Below are 6,000 nucleotides of genomic sequence, written 5' to 3' on the forward strand. Positions count from 1 at the left end.
CCGTCGTCGTTTCTAGCTGGCTGAATCGCGGGTTACGCGCCCCCAGTGTCCTCTTCGGAAACATTATCTCGATTATACCGTTATTCCTTCGTAAGCGAGAGTCCTTCGAAAGGTACTTTTATTAATATCGCGGAAGCTCCGCGCACGACTCATAAATGCATCAAAATCGCAGAAAGTAGGATCGTTTAATATTAGAAAATACCTGCTGCGTAAACCAAAGACGCAAAAATAATTTCGTAATTCCCATCGTGCGTAAATTAACTTTGAAGACTCGAAGCACCGACGTACGAAAAAGATTAAAAAACCGAAAATTAAGAGAAAAACCTCGGCAGAAATAAAGCGCAAGAACTGCGAACACGAGGGCCAGCTGGAAACAAGAATACGAAGACGATGCGCAAGAAGAAGACACTAAAGACGACAACGACGACGACGATGAAGAAGAAGAAGAAGAAGAAGAAGAAGAAGAGGAAGTAGGCAAAAGACGAGAGGTTCGAGCAGAAGGATTTTCGCGTGGGTGTCGCTCGGTGGGCGTCGCGTCTGCCTCGTCGAGAGTGCGGCTGACCTCTGACCTCCTGCTCGGGCACCTCCACTCCTTACAGCTTGGTTCGGGCTCTCCTATGCGAGGCTTCTCTCGCATGCAGATGTTAACTCGCGTACACACGGCCAGGGAATCCAGTGCGGGCCAGCGAGACAGAGGAAACCAGAAAAGGATAAGAGGAGGAAAAGAGAGGAAGACAGGCACCGCACCGAGGGAGAATCACGCGTGCAATTATCCTACGCGTGCGTGGGCGACCCCTTTCCACCTCCACCCCTCCTGTCCCGCCAGCTTCATCACCTTTTGCCCCCTTCGTCTACCTTCTAGGCCTCTCTTTCGATCCTCGTCCTCGTCTCGCACTCTATTTTCCGCTATCCTCCTCGTGCCTGACCGCTTGAAAACGTTCCGGTGCACGGACGAGCACTCGTTGCATAATCAGATTTTTCTCCGTTCGACGCTGTGACCCTCGACCTCCCGCTTTCAACGTTGCAGGGGCGAGTGTGTGAATCTTTCCTCCCCCCGGTAGTTGGCGCGGATTTTTGGCCGACCGACCGATCGACCGAGGCGCCTAGGCTCGAATAGCGGGAATAGGCTTTCGAGCGACCGCGCGCCACCAGCCATTTTGCCGGGATTTTATCTTAATGGCGAATTGTTCCGCGCCAGGATACGTGGCTCGCGAACACGCTGCTGTAATCTGTTCCGCAACAGCATCGCTCCAACGGGGATGCTTGATGTAGGTTGGCTAGCTCGTTCGCGGTATGTGCAAGACTGACGTTTGGGATGAGGTAACGAGCGTCGTGAAATGGAAATTTGAATGATTAAGTTGGCTGCTTTATTTGTCTGGCTACGCGAGGGTAAGTGGGTGATACCGTGTGGGCTGCACGGAAATTTTATCGTTGTTTTAACGCTAGAACTGTTCGTTTACTTATACGCTAAAAATACTATAAATAATGATATCATACCCACGCACACGTACGTTTGCAAATGATATTTATCGCGTTAAAATCAGGATTCGCGACGCTGGTTTAAATTTCATCAAATTCTTTTTCGCGAACATCGTCCAGCGCAAAAAAGAACTTTGCATGATGTCAAAACGCTCGAGCGACAAATGCCCACCGAGTCGTCGCACACACCAACAACCTCAAAATCTAAAATTTCCGTTGGAAATTGGCACTTGACGATTATTCGAAAAGATGTTCTCGATCTCGCGTTCTCTGGCACATCAGCGACCCGCGTGTTGCGTTATCCGGCGAAGCGTGCGATTTCTAATTCGTAAGAAAACGGGTCAACCGACTGGTTCGTTACAACCTGATATCTAGAAACACTATTTTGCCCATTCCCGGCTCACACGCGGCGATATATACGCGAGATAATAACGGGTGTCTCGAAGGAGTTGCAGCACCGGTTGGTTGGCGACACCGGCGACAAACTCGCATCGCCGGAGGCGTCTTCGTGGTATCGTCTTCGTGCTCCTCGAGGTGGGACAGGACGCGCCGTCCCCCCGTAATTAACGTCTTGCCGCACCCACGTACCTACGTGAATTCGCCCGTGTAACACATGGCATACAATCGTATCCTTTCAGGTATCTACACGAGGCCAATACGTATCGCCACCTGAAATTACCGGCATTGTCAGCGCGCCGTGGAAAACCTGCCGAATCGCGTCCCAACATTTTTGCTTCTTCTCCTTTCGATCACGGTACTTTCACTCGCGAATTTTTCCAAATGGAATATTACGGTACTCGACTCTCGCTGTGCCCACATCGACGCATCGGTAAAAGATCGAGTAATTTTGTTTCATTGAGAAACCGCATCGAATCTCCAACCCGCCGAAAGCACTCTGTTTCGTTTACGCGTATCTCCGTGCGCAATTTCCCACGGTACTCGCCGTGCGATCAGTCGTCCGCTCGAAATCACACGTAACGCGAAGGAAGATCGCATTCCTGGCCGCCTTAGACTATAGGAAAGAATCCCAAAAAAGAATCGGAGGTGTCAAGACGAATTGGATACACGAGTAGAAGCATGCGAGAGCCTTGGCCGGGTCAATTAACCGAGTCGTGAGATATATTAGCCACCCTGCGGTCCCCGTTCGCCTTTCGTGCATCTCGACACTTTATTTACGAGGGGATGCCCTCCGTCTAACGGAGAGGAAGACGCTCGACACCCCTGCAATCTCGCCTGGCGGATCTTCACGCTTCCGGAAGCTGTCCGTATCCCATGGGTACGGACACCGCGTACCCTTGGACGGTCCTGCGAATCGCCTGAGAGAGGATCCGTGTAGTCAAGGTGACAGGATCCGTACCAGAACGAGACTATGTGCCCAATTGTCGGCAGATACCGATCTACCAGGCGACATGCTGCAGTTTAACGTCTGCCTGGACAAGCATCCAGCTAATTTCCCAGAGAACTAAATGTTTTCAGTCGTGTACGCGATCGTAGCCTCGAGGATAATATATCGAGGGACGAATGATCGAACGAGGCTTTGTTGGAGGTCGGTCGATGGGTTCGATCCTTTCGAGGAAGCATGCGACTTGTCCGTTTGGAGATGTTTAAGGTTAATTCAGTCGATAACGGTCGAACGAACGTAAACGATGTTCCGATCGAAAGAAATTCGACGGACTCGCAATAGCCTTAAAAGCTAACATAAATTATTCTAGCACTTGTAAAATCTCTCGCTAGAAAGTTCGTCCCTTGTCACGCGTTTGCTTCGTTACCATTTCCAGTCTTTAACGACATCGTACGTATCCGTCAAGCAGTGAAAGTTGCCACTCGATCGTGAGACCTTCCAATAATCGAAGCTTCCATTCCGCAAGCGCGACTCAACGTTCAGCGGGAGGCGATAAGATCCGGAAAGGCAGGCTGGTTCCTGGCGGTGTTGTTGCCAGCTCGTGCCTCGAAGGTGCTCCTTAAGAAGGGTGAGAAGTGTCACCAGGTTTTATGTCGCGGTTGCGGCGCGACGGAGAGGAGGAAAAACGTCGAATGGGTGGGAAAAAGAGGCGAAAAGAAGGAAAGGGAGAAGAGGGAAGGGCGCGACAGTCACGTAGAACGAACGAGGAAGCGAATAGATGGTGGAAAAGGGGCGACGGAAGAAGACAGACGATGGAGACGGAAAGTGGGAGATCTCTGAATGGAGATAGGAGCCACGAGGATCGACGGAGCTTTTGGCTGTCGCGCGAAGGTTTCGTGAGAGTAATTTGTCGTGCGACCACCTCCGGGAATGTTTAAATGAATTGCTCGGGGTGGGCCCTACCACGAGTCTTCGGGGACTTTTATCGGCGCGACATCTTGTATGGGAATGCGGGCCCAACAGGAATAACAGGCGAACCGAAACCCGCGTTAGAGGAACGAAGAGGAACGATCCTCTCTCCCTTTCTCTATCTGGCCACGCGGGGATGAGGTTGGAGTCGACTTACCTCCCAGTTGGTTTATTGCTCAATCCGCGCTCACGGCTAATGGATTCGTCTTCGCCGGCCCCGATGCATGCTACGTACCTTAGACACGCATTGACCACCACCTGCACGCGCGTCGATGTCCCTCTGGAAATGTCTTCCCTTCTTACCGATCTCTTCTTCTCCTTTGCACCATCTCTGCGCTCCGATCCGACGTTGAACGCGACCGAGCCGACCCTCGATTTACGAGCCTCCCCAAGCGACCGAGGACGTTGGCGCTCCGCACACGCGGATCTCTAGAAATTGTTTCCTCTTTTCAACACGGTTCCCTCGGTACGTTCAATTCACTCTCTAACGGATATCAAATAGATCGAACGGGGCAACTGACAAAGCAGCCACGTTACGTCGGTTGCATCGATTTTCGCTTGGAAATGTATCGATTCGACTCTGTCAATATACTCGGACCATGGATCGGATTTGCCGATTTAGTGACAGCAGCACGATATTCTGCCGATCGATTTGTACACAGAAATTTGTTACAGATTTAGAAGAAAAAGATAAGCGGAAATCAATTTTCCCTTCGTTCCATCCGTTCTACCACCTGCAACAAATTACAACTTCGTTAAAGGGCCTACCCAGCCCTGTTCCATTCGCAATAATCCACGCATGTAACTATCGACACCTCGGCGAAAAGTGTTCGCGGAACGCAGTTTATGTACGATGATAAATTTCGCGTAAAACTCGTCTCGTTATCCGCACGTGGCAGAAATATTAACCACGCGAACCGCTTGTTTACGACATTAACGGAATGCAAGTGTGCGCGCGATAATTTCTTCGGTTTTCTCGCTGATCTTCTTTTGATTTTTCATCTCGAAACGTCTAAAAATTATTCGATGGTTAAAATTAAATTAGATCGATCTTCGGGGGTTGATCGGTAGTTGAGCGTTATCTTAAGTTGAATTAAATAAAAAGCGTTATCTAGATTGTAATTTAAAAATATCGCAGGCTTTCTCTTCTGACAGGTTTAGCCACGTTTTATTTGACAAGGCGACCCAAAGTATTAATAAATTTCATTTAAAATTAGGAATTTATGATCGGTGTATCGGAGTGATCGATAAGAAACGACTTTTTTCAATCTTTATCTTCGGATTACGAAATTCTCAGGTAATACGGTCTGAAAAATAATGCACTTGGAAGTTCGTAATGTAATAAAAAGGAATACTAATAATTCTCTCTGCAAGTCACGTATTCCACTCGTCGTATCGATAAGACGCGATAACAAGTGGCTTTCTCGAATGTCCACTTTCGGTGTACAAGTGTACAGCGCTCCTTGATGATACGAAACATCGTTGGCTTCTTGGAAATAAAAAATAATCCGCTTTCTACTAGCCTGTATCGCTTACATCGATAATCGATAAGCTGACATTTTTTTTAACGTTTAATTCTTTGATGTAGTTGAGTTCCCTATTAAAACATTACTACTGATAATTAACAAACCCATACAGATTTTATCATATTACTATCGTACGAAGATTACGGAATAAGAACACGCTGCAATTACCTTCCTGTGAAAAAACAGGAAATGTAACTTATCGCGTTCTCAGCCTGATATCACGGAGAACTACATAGACCAATTAAAAGATCGAGTGCCTGGAACAACACACCAACGACGAATGTTTAAACAGAAATATCTCTCGAGTGTCTCAGCCGAATGCCGGACATCGATAAACTTTTATCTCATCGCGTTCAATTTCCGGATAATCGACGGCAACCCGATTAAATCCGTCGGGAAGCGCGAACGTTACGAATCATCGGCCCGATAAAAGACGGCTGTCCTGCCGGTTACAATGGTCGGTGGAGCTGCTCGTACCTACCTGTACGTGTTACCCGTACGCAGTAAAGTTTATCTCGCGAGTGTCCGCCACCGACCACCATGGCTCTTACCTGCGGTTCCATACCTGGCCGTGTTTATACGCGCCTAACAGCCGGGACAGTTGGAACAAGACTGGGAGAAATAGAGAGTGGACAGACGGAAACGAAGATAGGGTACCACACCTTCGGGCAGTTGATTTCGCTG

This window comes from Bombus pascuorum, chromosome 10 (genome assembly GCF_905332965.1).
Source record: "Bombus pascuorum chromosome 10, iyBomPasc1.1, whole genome shotgun sequence".
Lineage (NCBI taxonomy): Eukaryota > Metazoa > Arthropoda > Insecta > Hymenoptera > Apidae > Bombus > Bombus pascuorum.